Source organism: Podarcis pityusensis, assembly GCF_964106645.2.
Source record: "Podarcis pityusensis genome assembly, chromosome: 13".
NCBI lineage: Eukaryota > Metazoa > Chordata > Lepidosauria > Squamata > Lacertidae > Podarcis > Podarcis pityusensis.
Window position 1 is genome coordinate 51,583,998 of NC_138038.1, and position 13,624 is coordinate 51,597,621.

General features: G+C 50.9%; 1 protein-coding gene and 1 long non-coding RNA gene across 4 annotated transcripts in view; both read left to right on the forward strand.

The window, feature by feature from the left end:
* Positions 1-13,624, forward strand: part of ZBTB4 (zinc finger and BTB domain containing 4) — a 32,247-nt gene that overhangs the window by 9,565 nt on the left and 9,058 nt on the right. Inside the window, exons 1-2 of one of the 3 annotated variants that reach the window (XM_080979629.1) lie at positions 2,331-2,476; positions 4,465-4,547. The gene's annotated coding sequence lies outside the window, so the exon portion shown is untranslated. Of the gene's footprint in view, positions 1-2,330; positions 2,513-4,464; positions 4,548-13,624 lie in introns of those variants that run through there. The other 2 variants (XM_080979628.1, XM_080979627.1) reach the window with 2 other exon arrangements.
* Positions 1-13,624, forward strand: part of LOC308462422 — an 87,917-nt gene that overhangs the window by 3,951 nt on the left and 70,342 nt on the right. The gene's annotated exons all lie outside the window — the stretch shown is intronic.

Sequence of the window (13,624 nt, forward strand, 5' to 3'; positions counted from 1 at the left end):
TCAATCCCAGTCGCCTTTCAGAGCGTTTCTGGGTCACTCTCCTTCCCTTTATTCCCACGCCCAATGATGGAATGCATGTTTCTGCATCCTTATGTGCTGTGCTCGCGCATTGCCGCTGGGTGAAGATTTTGGGTCCTGCAAGCACCTTAAGACATTCCAGTACGCGACAGCATCATCTGCGGGTGCTCGGGAGACTTTTTGTGGCAGAGAAATCTTGCAATCCCTGTGTGTGTTTTTTTTCATTTTTAGCACATTCTTTGCACTGGGTTCGCTGTGGGGATTGCCTGTGGAAATGTGCAAACAGGCCTTTTGCTGCGGTTTTTATTTTTAACACTGCGTGCATCCGTAGAACGCCGAGTGTGTTTTCTTAGGCAGTTTTTCTTTAGTCTCTGTAAAAAACCGGGGGCCGTGGTGGCGTGTTGCGTTGGAGGAGACGAAGGAACTGGCATGACGTCATAGCCGACTTGGCCATTCACAGCTCAGAATCGCTTCCGTGCCTTTGCTTGCTGACGTACCCATTGGCCATGGTTGTCATGAGTCTGCGCTGACATTTGCTTTTATTTCCCCCCAAATAAGCAGTTGTGTCAATATCCTCAGGAGCCTTTGATCCCTTTTTCCAGGACCTGAGTTCGAGATCTTGCAGCTATGCAGCAGGACCTCTCCTGCCCCCTCTCAGAGCTGTTGGCTTTTGCCCAGGAGGACTCCAAGCCGCTGTCAGGGTCGTAAGCGACTTCCTTTGCCGAGGAAAAAGAGCCGAAGTGTTTGGTGTTTCTATGACGACGCCTGGTGTTGTTTTTCGGTTAATGATTTGCGAGCGCTCGGCTACTTCCTTTGGCTTTGGAAGCGATTTTCTTGTCTTTGCTTGAAAGGGAAAAATAATCCGTCAGAGTTATTTATTAGCTCCAGAACAGCTTCGACTGGACTCTGCCTGACGCACAGGCAGCTGTCCATCAACACCCCCCTTCCACCTTAACTACAGCTGACTTGCACCCCTTGCGATTTCCCCTCTGATGCAGGCAGAGGCATACTTGTTTTTTCACACACACACACACACCCCGATGTGACTCGTCGCTTCGCCAGAATTGTACCCGACTGCACCACATAGCACGTGCCCTACCACTTTTTCTGAACCCTTGCCCTCTGCGCTGCAATGAACTCAGATCTAAGACCTCTCCCATCAGACTGTGGCTGTAAGATGCGCAGAAAAACCCCCGACGGCCTTCTTTTTGTGTGGCTCCGATGACGCACATTGTTGTTGTTGCTGAGTCGTTTAGTCGTGTCCGCCTCTTCGTGACCCCCTGGACCAGAGCACGCCAGGCCCTCCTGTCTTCCACTGCCTCCTGCAGTTTGGTCAAACTCATGCTGGTAGCTTCAAGAACACTGTCCCACCATCTCGTCCTCCGTCATCCCCTTCTCCTTGTGCCCTCCATCTTTCCCAACATCAGGGTCTTTTCCAGGGAGTCTTCTCTTCTCATGAGGAGGCCAAAGTCTTGGAGCCTCAGCTTCAGGATCTGTCCTTCCAGTGAGCATTCAGGGCTGATTTCCTTCAGAATGGAGAAGTTTGATCTTCTTGCAGTCCATGGGACTCTCAAGAGTCTCCTCCAGCACCAGAATTCAAAAGCATCCATTCTTCGGCGATCAGCCTTCTTGATGGTCCAGCTCTCACTTCCATACGTCACTACTGGGAAAACCATAGCGCCGTTATATTCCAGATTTCCTGCAAAATCGACGCAGGATGCAACCCTGTCACCCTCCTCTTTTCCTCCAGTCCCCAAGAAGCGCACCCTCCGAGATATCTGCCTGTGCCGGACACACTCCATCCTGGCCGTCGTCATCTCGCACTCCCGACCACATTGCCCGTTCTGGAATCGCATCATGCCCGCTGCGCACCAGGCGTAGAAACCCCGCTTCCTTCGCCGCTGCTGAGGGCTCCCCGCGCAGGCCGAATCCAATTGGGTGACGCCTCTCGGCCTCCTGGCCTGACCCACATACCGAAACAGCGTCTGGCTTGCTCCCGATGGACACACAACACCCGCCGTTTTGCTGAGGAATGCGTGCCCACGCAGGCCCCCCCTTCTGCAGCTGACCCCCAAGACACCTGAAGCTGCGGTGTCGGTGTGGCGGATCGCGTCCCCGTCTTCAGTTACGCCCATCTGTAACACCCGACAACAGATCCTGACACACACAGGCTGACGCAGGCCAATTGCAGCGATCCTCGCGCCCCGGCCCTGTTGCTCAGCAAAGGTTACGCTGCCTGGACCCGTCAGGCAGTGACTTTTGGAGGCTGTGGCCTCTCTCCTCTTCCGCCCTCTCTGCCCGCCTGCCTTTCTGCATTCTCCTAGTGCTAAGCTGGGGAGGAGGATGTTAACACAAGGCTGCTGAGATCACAGGCTCTCCGGAAATGGCAGAGGATCGGGTTCCTTTGGCTGAGCAAGCTCGGAGGCTCAGCTCTCCCCACCGCTCGCGGGGAAACATGGTGGGGGCTTCGATTCCGGGAGGGGAAATCTGTGGGGTAGGCAGCACCTAGGATATCCCTTGACTTTGGGGTTTTCTGAAAGCGGAGTCTGGTGGGAAGGGAGCCAGGGCTTGAGATCACACAGCAAAAGGGAATTTGCATCTTGTGTTTACAAGCAGAATTGAACCCAGGCCTGCTGGAGCCGCAGCAAGGCCTTCTGAGGGTTCTGGATTCGAATCCAGGGCTTCGTTTTAGAGGGGCAGGCAGTCGTTTGTGGCCCAAAGCTAGTGGAAAACTGGTGCCCCCTCCTCCGTGAATGTGCGCAGAAGAGGCAGCCAGAAAGATGGGGAAAGGGGGGGCCGAATTTCCCCCTGCTCTGAGCCACACAACCTTAAAAAAAAAAGTCCGCAAATCTGTGCTCAAAGGGGAACAGAAATAGCAACTCGGCAAGCTGGTGACATCCTTTATTTTATTTTAAGGTTTCTGGATTTTTCAGGAGGCGGAACGTAAGAGCAATTGAGGCTTGGAGCCTCTCTCGCTGTTCGCTCCCAGTATCTACCATTTAATTAGACATCTATACGTGACTCTTTTTTTGAGTAATCTAAATGTCCTGAAACCTGTAAGTTTGGGCTGGAAGGTGTTAATCACAAAGTCCTTTTAATTGTGCGAATAGGGCCAAATTTTCCATGATGTGCGTATGAGGAACGGATACGACTTTTCTGCCGAAATGGCGGGCAAGCGTTCAGGGAAAGATGATGAAAGCAAGGGTTGGTTGTTGTTGTTTTTAAAAAAGAGTGACGCTGTGGAAAAATACGAGCATTTAATTTTTTTTTAAATGCAGTGGGTATTGTTTTCGATCTTATATCTCTCTTCACTCAGAAGTAACAGGAATGGCATGTTAAAAAGATAAGTCCTGGTTGATACTGCTAACTGTCATATTTGACAGAGGGGAAACTGAGAATTTCAGACATTTGTAAGCTTTTTCTTCCTTGGAAGGATAGTCAGTCATGCACTCGGTTTGTTTTTTTTAAAAAAAATAAAGCAAGTTTCTAGTTCTGATGAATGGGGGGGGGGATATTTGAATTCATTCCTGCGCCTTATAGACCACGGCTTCGGCTGGCGGAATATAAATAAAATTTATTTATATTATAGAATCAAAGAATCGCAGCTAGATTGAGGGGTGGGTGTGTTTTATGGAGGGTGGCAGGAAGTGGCTACAGTCATACCTCAGGATAAATGTGCTTCAAGTTAAGTATTTTTGGGTTGCGCTCCGCGGCGACCCGGAAGTAACGGAGCGTGTTACTTCTGGGTTTCGCTGCACGCGCATGCGCAGATGGTCAAAATGATGTCTCGCTTCAGGATGCGAACACGGCTCCGGAATGGATCCCGTTCGTATCCCGAGGTACCACTGTATTCCAGGGGTCAGCAAGGTTTATCTTGCCTGGGCCGGATTGGTCCCGCGGAGATCTGTCCGTGAGCCGGATCATGTGTGCTTGTGAGCACGCGATTTCCGGCACGTGCGCAGATGCAATTTCCGGCACCGCGGAAGTGAGTCCCCGTACCGCGCTGCATTGGTTTAGCACAGCGCGTGAGCGGTCAGCCGGTCAAATGACCTCCGCAGGCCGCTTTTGGCCCATGGGCCTTTGGTTGCTGACCCCTGGTCTATTCTATCCCTTCTTGAGGCCTGGGATCCTGTTCATAGCTGTCAACTTCCCCCTTTTCTTGCGAGGAATCCTATTCGGAATGAGGGAATTTCCCTTAAAGAAAGGGAAGCGTTGACAGCTGTGATCCTGTTTCTGACCCCAAATGCAACAGAGCCTCAACTCTGCCCGCCGTTTGACCATTTCTGCCCTCTTTTTAGAAAAATCCAAAACTGAAACGAAAAGCTGCATAGGTTTTAATGGAAGATTCCTTTTCTAGCGGCAGAATTTAAGGTGTGTTGGGCACAGGGATAACAAACAGTTTAAATTTGGGCTAACACATCGTCTCTTTCTCTCCCCCCCACCCAGACGGTCCTGTTCAGGCAGATTTGGAGACAGCATCTTGAGCAACAGGGACACAGACACCCAGTAGATGTGGTCTACTCGTGTAGGTAAGGCTGAGGTCCATCACCCTTCCTTTGCACTTGTTCTCCTTGGGGTGCTGTCAAGAGGGAAAGAGGTGTTGGCCGGGGCTTCTGGGAATCGTAGTCCTAACCCCTAGGTGTGGGGATGAAGGCCTGCCGTGGGTCTCCATGGAAACGCCACCGCGCTTCCCCTCTTCCGGTCGCCATAGCGACAGCGGCTGTATCTAGGCCAGTCACCACCCTATCTGTGTCTCCGCAGCAACGGTGCCTGGATCTAGGCCAGCCCCTGCTTCTAGCTCTGGTCCCCATGGCAACCGCCGTCGGGTTGCCATGACTCGGCTCGGCCTCTTTCTAGAGCCTTCGCTTTGGCTCGTCGCCTCCTTCTAGAACGTTCCGTTTGGCTCTCCATTTTTAAACCCATGGGTTGGTTTCCAAGTCCGCCCAGCTTGAAAGTTGCCTTGCAAAACAGCCTTGCCCACATTAAAAGTCTCCTTGGCAGGGCGGTCTAGGCCACAGAACTGGCTCTGCTAATAATAATAATAATAATAATAATAATAATAATAATAATAATTTATTTATACCCCGCCCTCCCCAGCCAAGACCGGGCTCAGGGCGGCTAACACCCGATATAAAAACAAGTTGATTGAAATGCAACTTAAAACACAAGATTAAAATACAACATTAAAATATTAAAATACAGCCTCATTTCAATGGAAACTCAAAAACTTTTGGGGGGATGAATGTTGGACACCATCTTCCGGGGCCGCACTCCCGCGGGAGTCACGCGTCTTCCATTTTGCGACGCCATGCTTTTTCTGTGCGCTGAAATCGCGGGAGAGCACGGTGCCCAAGACGGGTCTCTGTGCTCTCGCAGGGGGGAAAACAGGATGCCTTGGGGGTTTTTTGTCCAGGACAATTGTTGGGTATGGACTCCCATCAGCCCCATGGCCAGTAGTTAGCAAAGATGGGCGCTGGAGTCTAGCCATATATGTAGAGCCACACATTCCCCCTCTCTGGTCTAGAAACATTTGCTTCTTGAGATTGTCTGGGCCAAATTTGGATTAACGGAGTCCTTCCTATGTCCCTCCAGGCATCTAGCCCCTAATATATTTCCAGTGTTGGGACCTCAACCCTTTCTGCTGGCCTTCATACTTCCACAGAGACTGAATTGTCTGGTTCTTCGTTGAACTCTGAATTGCTCAGTTTTTAGGGGGGTTTTTGAAGAAAATGATGAGGAGTAAAAGTGCTTTTACTGCTTTTCTGTGCCCTTTAAGTGCTCAGAAATAATAATAATAATAATAATAATAATAATAATAAATTTTTATTTTTACCCCACCCTCCCCAGCCAAGACCGGGCTCAGGGCGGCTAACACCAGATATAAAAACAATTGATTAAAATACAACTTAAAAACAAGATTAAGATACAACATTAGAATCCTAGAATTGGAAGGGGTCCCAAGGGTCATCTAGTCCAACCCCACGCAATGCAGGAATTCTGCCCACAGTCGTCCCTGGGTGGGCTCGAACCACCAACCTTCTGGTTAACAGCCAGATGCGCTGACCCACAACATCCCAGATTTTTTTGTTTCTCTGCCCTGGAGGGTCCCCACCCCAAGTTTGCAGCCTCTTAATATTTACCGTATTTTTTGCTCTATAAGACTCACTTTTTCCCTCCTAAAAAGTAAGGGGAAATGTGTGTGCGTCTTATGGAGCGAATGCAGGCTGCGCAGCTATCCCAGAAGCCAGAACAGCAAGGTGGATTGCTGCTTTCACTGCACAGCGATCCCTCTTGCTGTTCTGGCTTCTGAGATTCAGAATATTTTTTTTCTTGTTTTCCTCCTCCAAAAACTAGGTGCGTCTTGTGGTCTGGTGCGTCTTATAGAGCGAAAAATATGGTATTTGTTCAGCCTCATCAGCATACAAGGCCGATCTGTTAGAGTTGCATAGATCCCTTTCCTCCCGGAGCTAAATTAAAAACAGAAATGGACTTTAACGAGAGGAACCTATACAAATTAAATGTTTCGTGTGGGACCTGGAGTGAGGTGTCCACAGGCTCTGACTCCAGTCTCGGCCTTCCTATCTTGATGAGACATAAGGCCGTTTGGCGGCCGTTTTTATTGATCTGTTTTGGTTGTCATGCTGTTGGCTGCAGGGTGGCAATAGCCATCTCAGCCCTTCCCAATTGTACGAAGAGCTTGCCTTTTCCTTTTCAAAAAAGAACGAGACCTCGTTGCATTTGGGAGGGTGACTGCTACATTTGGGGGTTTTTTGTTTTGTTTTGTTTTTATATATATATATACATTTTTATTGGTTTTTTTAACATATCATTTCCAACAATCATATAACATAACTTCTTATTTTATACAATATTTTAGACTTCCGTCAACTCCTCTGATGATTTTTCATTCTTTATCACTTATTCTGCATTTCTTAATTTCTCTGTTACTCTTAATTATCATTAACTAATAACTCTCCACCCGGGATGCGGGTGGCGCTGTGGGTCAAACCACAGAGCCTAGGACTTGCCGATCAGAAGGTCGGCGTTTCGAATCCCCGTGATGGGGTGAGCTCCCATTGCTCGGTCCCTGCTCCTGCCAACCTAGCAGTTTGAAAGCACACCAGTGCAAGTAGATAAATAGATACCGCTCCATCGGGAAGGTAAACGGCGTTTCTGTGCGCTGCTCTGGTTCGCCAGAAGCGGCTTAGTCCTGCTGGCCACATGACCCGGAAGCTGTACGCCAGCTCCCTGGGCCAATAAAGCGAGATGAGCGCCGCAACTCCAGAGTCGGCCACGACTGGACCTAATGGTCAGGGGTCCCTTTACCTTAATAACTCTCCTCCTAGTCTTTCTTGCAATATTTCAAATAGCCCTCCTTACAAAACTTCTTGCAGTCCTACTAGCGTAATCTGTTCATTACAATTACTTTTGTTTTGTTTGGGGGAAAACTGAGGCAGAGAGTAGAGGGAGGGGGAATGAATTTTGAGACGGCAGCAGCGGGAACTTGTCCGAAAGGCTCTTGAATTTATCACCTCCTAAGGCTGCAGTGTGCCTTGTGAAAAGGGCCTCTGAGCATGTGTGAATTGCATTTCCCATTTCCACAAGCCTGCGCACGTCTGGGATTTCTAGAGGGTGAGGCTGCCTCCACCAAGACACTTGGAACAAAATATACAGATTTTTCCTGTTTCATCCTTGCAACTTCCCCTGCACGGCAGGCTTGGCAGAGATAGAGATTCCCCAAGTGGCTGAAGGTCACAAAGGGGGGATTTCAAACCAGGCTCCTAACATTTTAGGAGATTAAAATTAGAGCAGAGACTTGGTGGCAGGTCTCAAAATCCCTCGGAACCTGCAGCAAAACGTAGGAACCTGTGGGTTTTCCAGCTTCGGGACAGAGGTCTTTCTCCTTCCACTGAGCACAGTGACTTTGGTAGGTTTTTAGAAACCCGCACGCAAGTCGGAAAGGCAGATTTGCCAACTCGGTGCTCATCGCGGGTTTCGGACTGCAACTCCCAGCCAGCACAGTGGACGAGAGTTGCAGTCCCAAAATATCTGGTGGGCAAAGGTTGCAGCAGTAGGCTGGTCCAGGCGAGGGTCTTTTTTCCTATCCTGGCCTTTCTCGTTCTCTCTCTCCAGTGCACAGACCCAGTGCACATTGCAGTCCTCCTCTTTCCACCCCCCCTCCAGCCTCTTCCAGGCTGCCGTGCCGTTCCCTGCAATCTGCTGACCTCAGCCTTCGTGACTCAGACCCGCAGAAATCCATCCTGCCTCGCGTCTTGTTTACGATCCGCCAGCCTTTTCCCTCTCCCCACCGTTGCAGAGCCCTGTTTCGGTTGCAGCACCCTGGACTGCAGGCGGGCGGAAGTGGCGGGCGAGGCAAATCAAGTTTTTGCTCCCCCCTTCCCTTCCTGCGACCGTTCCATTGGGGGGGGGGGAAACACGCATTCATTTCCACATTCGGGGCAGTGTCCATGGAAGGGTCTGCAACAGTCGCCCTCCAGATAGGATGGTTACGGGGACCCTTGTTCTCGTTTAGTCGTGTCCGACTCTTCGTGACCCCCTGGACCAGAGCACGCCAGGCCCTCCTGTCTTCCACTGCCTCCCGCAGTTGGGTCAAACTCATGCTGGTAGCTTCCAGAACACTGTCCCACCATCTCGTCCTCCGTCGTCCCCTTCTCCTTGCGCCCTCCATCTTTCCCAACATCAGGGTCTTTTCCAGGGAGTCTTCTCTTCTCATGAGGTGGCCAAAGTCTTGGAGCCTCAGCTTCAGGATCTGTCCTTCCAGTGAGCACTCAGGGCTGATTTCCTTCAGAATGGAGAGGTTTGATCTTCTTGCAGTCCATGGGACTCTCAAGAGTCTCCTCCAGCACCAGAATTCAAAAGCACCCATTCTTCGGCGATCAGCCTTCTTTATAGTACGGGGACCCTACGCAACCCTATTGAATATGCGGACTTTATTCTCCTCTACCTTTCTCTCTCTCTGATGTATTTACAGATGTTCTCGGAGCTTCAGGTCTCAGGCGCTGGCAATATAATGGCATGTTCCGAGGGCATGTGCAGAATCTATTTCAGCCCTGAAGGCAAAGCCTACCAGCTCCTGTGGGGCAGGGGTCAGGGAGGCAGAGTGGTTCTGTGTTACTCTCACCCTAGGTCTCTTCAACATCATCATCATCATCATCATCATTAATATTTCCTGCCCATCTGGGGTGGCTTCAAGCACGTATAAAGAACATAATAAAACATCAATCCTTAAAAACCTCCCAAAATTATAATAATTTTAAGACCCAGGATGCAATTTTGACGCTGCTTCTTAAGCTTTCGCCCACATATACAGTGGTACCTCGGGTTAAGTACTTAATTTGTTCTGGAGGTCCGTTCTTAACCTGAAACTGTTCTTAACCTGAAGTACCACATTAGGTAATGGGGCCTCCTGCTGCCGCTGCGCCACCAGAGCACGACTTCTGTTCTCATCCTGAGGTAAAGTTCTTAACCCGAGGTACTATTTCTGGGTTAGCGGAGTCTGTAACCTGAAGCGGATGTAACCTGAAGCATATGTAACCTGAGGTACCACTGTAATTGCCAGGTGCTCCTGTTGCAACGCACCTTGGATCGGGCTGCGACCCGCCCGTTCTGTCAGTCGAAGGTGGGGGGTCAGGTTTCCCCAAGATAACTCTGGGATCCCTCTGGGACGCTGGGATCCCCCTTCGATGCTGGGGGACAATAGGATAGATCTGTGACAGCTGTTTTGGCCCCGGTGCCAGATAGAAAGCATGGTTAAAGGTAAAGGGACCCCTGACCATTAGGTCCAGTCATGGCCGACTCTGGGGTTGCGGCACTCATCTCGCTTTATTGGCCAAGGGAGCCGGCGTACAGCTTCCGGGTCATGTGGCCAGCATGACTAAGCCGCTTCTGGCGAACCAGAGCAGTGCACGGAAATGCCATTTACCTTCTCGCTGGAGCGGTGCCTATTGATCTACTTGCACTTTGACGTGTTTTCGAACTGCTAGGTTGGCAGGAGCAGGGACCGAGCAACGGGAGCTCACCCCGTGGCGGGGATTCGAACCGCCGACCTTCTGATCGGCAAGTCCTAGGCTCAGTGGTTTAACCCACAGCGCCACCTGCGTCCCTTGAAGAAAGCGTGGTTAGAGTCAGGCTCAAGAGATGGGAATGAAGGGGGCTGCCTAAGGACGTCTGGATAACCCCCCAGGTGGGTTCCAGGATCTCCTGGCCAGAGAGATACCCTGGCTGCTGTACCTGTCAGAACGCCATCGCGTGTCTTGCCCTTCCCGCATGCCCCCTCTCTGCGTTTACCCACATACAGCCGGTCCCACATGTCTCCCCCCTCCTCAAATTCTTGCTCTGTGCCACAGAGCGCTGCCTCTTCCTTCTCCCTCCCTCCCCAACCCTTCTTTTTTTCTCTCCCTCCGTCATCCAGGCTGGTTTCCATAGAAACTCCCTTTCCGTTTGGGTACTCCTGTCGCAGCCGGGAAGGGAGTTTATATATATGCGTGTGCGCGAGAGAAAGAGAGACCCTCAAGGAATTGTTGCCGCCGTGTTATACGCACGCACACTCGCCGTGCACGCAGGCACAAGCCCATTTGCACACACGCACACCCCCGTGGCCTGAAATTGCGTCGTGGGGACGGTCCCACCCAGGTCGAGGGAGGAGGGAAGTTTGCGAAAGACGGGCTTGGAAGAAAAGAAAACATTGTGGGCATCCCTATTGTTCTGTCTCTCTCTCACACACAAGATTTTCTCTGCAGCGGGGAGAGGGCAGAGCGTGCCTTCGGGGGCCAGCCCTTGACACGAGGGGGCCGGCCGGGCCAAAGGAGGCGCCTGAGCGTCTGGGGGCAACGAGGCGAGCCTCTTGGAGCGGCTTCCGCGCTGAGCTCCGGAGAGCGGGCCGGGCCAAGGCATCAGCTGCTTAATCGGAGCTGGCACCGGGAATTTTTTCCCTTCAGCCATTTTAGGCTTGCCAGCTGGAGGAAGGAGCTCCTTGAGCAAAATGGCTCCCCAATGGGTGGAGTGGGGAGGGGGTGGGCGACTGGGGGGGCCCTGTGGGGAGGAGGGCTGGGCTGGGGGCTTCTCCGCTCGAGCCAAACAGGCCGCTCTCTCTTCCCCTGTTGGCCTTCGGCCTGCCCATGCCAGCATCAACCCCGCTGCTTCCCTCGGTGTGACTCATGTCAACGGCAGCCAAGTGACTTTTCGGGACTGACGGGAAGCAGAGCCCTGTGGTTCTCCTGGCTGCCTTCTCCCAGCCCTTCCTAGGCGTGGGTTCGAATCCGTACTCGCTGGGGGGCCTCACTCGCTCGCTCTCGGCCTGACCTGTCTCACAGGGTTGTGGAGCAGGAACTATGCCTGCCACCTTGAACTCTGGGGGGGGGGAAGAGGTGGGATTTGAATGTAATAAATAAAGCAGGCATTCCTAGCTGTCAGACAGACCCCCACACCTGAGACCTCTCCCCCAGCTGTGGCGCCCCTCTTTTCGAGAGGTCAGGGGTCACGGCTCCTAAGCACCATGGCCATGTGTAAGAGATGGACCTTTCCAGGCACAATTCAAAGTGTTGGTGCTGACCTTGAAAGCCTTAAACGGCCTCAAAGGCCCAGTAGATCTGAAGGAGCGTCTCCACCCCCATTGTCCAGCCCGGGCACTGAGGTCCAGCACCGAGGGCCTTCTGGCGATTCCCTCCCTGCAAGAAGCGAGGTCACAGGGAACCAGGCAGAGGGCCTTCTCAGTGGTGGCACCCGCCCTGTGGAACACCCTCCCAGCAGATGTCAAGGAAATAAGCAACTATCTGACTTTTAGAAGACATCTGAAAGCAGCCCCATACAGTGGTACCTCGGGTTAAGAACTTAATTCGTTCTGGAGGTCCGTTCTTAACCTGAAACTGTACTTAACCTGAAGCACCACTTTAGCTAATGGGGCCTCCCGCTGCTGCCGCGCCGCCAGAGCACAATTTCTGTTCTCATCCTGAAGCAAAGTTCTTAACCCGAGGTACTATTTCTGGGTTAACGGAGTCTGTAACCTGAAGCGTATGTAACCCGAGGTACCACTGTATTGGGAAGTTTTAGTGTTTGATGTTTTTAGTTTGTTCTGATGTATGCTGTGAGCTGCCCAGAGTGGCTGGGGAAACCCAGCCAGATGGGCGGGGTATAAATAAATAATTATTATTATTATTATTGACGGCTCTGTTGGTTAGAGCATGGCGCTCACCACGCCAAAGGTGGCAGGTTTCATCCCCGTATGGGGCTGCTGCAAATTCCTGCTTTGCAGGCCGTTGGATGAGATGAGCCTCAGGGTCCCTTCCAATTCTACGATTCCATGCTTCTATGGTCTGCCTCCACATTTGTGCATTTGTGCTGTGCCAGTGTGGTGTAGTGGTTAAGAGCGGTAGTCTCGTAATCTGGGGAACCGGGTTCGATTCCCCGCTCCTCCACCTGCAGCTGCTGGGTGACCTTGGGCCAGTCACACTTCTTGGAAGTCTCTCAGCCCCACTCACCCCACAGAGTGTTTGTTGTGGGGCAGGAAGGGAAAGGAGAATGTTAGCAGCTTTGAGACTCCTGAAGGGGAGTGAAAGGCGGGATATTAAATCCAAACTCCTCCTCTTCTTCTTCTTCTTCTTCTTCTTCTTCTACTGAATCATTATTCAGACACAATCTGCGTCTGAAAGCAATCCATTCAATGAGGTGTTGTCCTGTTGTCTATGTAATAATAATAATAATAAATTTTATTTATATCCCGCCCTCCCCAGCCGAAGCCGGGCTCAGGGCGGCTAACAACAATAAAACAGTACAAAAGTACAGCACAAACAACACTAAAAAATCATTCATTATAAAATTAATTAATTATGTATAGATCAAGGGGGCCAATAGTAGCATCTTTCCAATGAATCAATACCAGTCTTTTGACTACGTGGAGCAGTTGTCAGAGCCCCCTATAACTGGTATGTTTTTCAGGATAATAAATTAATAATAATAATTTTACTACTTATTCCCAACCTATCTGGCTGGGTTGTGCCAGCTGCTCAGGGTGGCTTCCAACACATATAAAAACACAGAATACAGTAGTACCTCGGGTTAAGAACTTAATTCGTTCCGCAGGTCCGTTCTTAACCTGAAACTGTTCTTAACCTGAAGCACCACTTTAGCCAATGGGGCCTCCTGCTGCCGCCGTGCCGCCGGAGCACGATTTCTGTTCTCATCCTGAAGCAAAGTTCTTAACCTGAAGCACTATTTCTAGGTTAGCGGAGTATGTAACCTGAAGCGTATGTAACCTGAAGCGTATGTAACCCGAGGTACCACTGTAATCGTAATTATACATAGTCATAGAATCATCATAGAGTTGGAAGGGATCCTGGGGTCATCTAGTCCAACCCCCGGCAGTGCAGGAATAATATGCAGGTGGCCCATATGGGAATTGGTGTTACCAGCACCACATGCCAACTAACTGAGTTGACTGGCCTATCATACGACAACTTTAAATCCCCCCCACCCCAATTCATAAGTGTCGGACATTCATAAACACATGTTTCAAAGAGGCAGTCTCTAAATCGAATTATTATAACAATAATAACAACGGCTGTCTACCAGCTCCATCTGGTACGCAGGA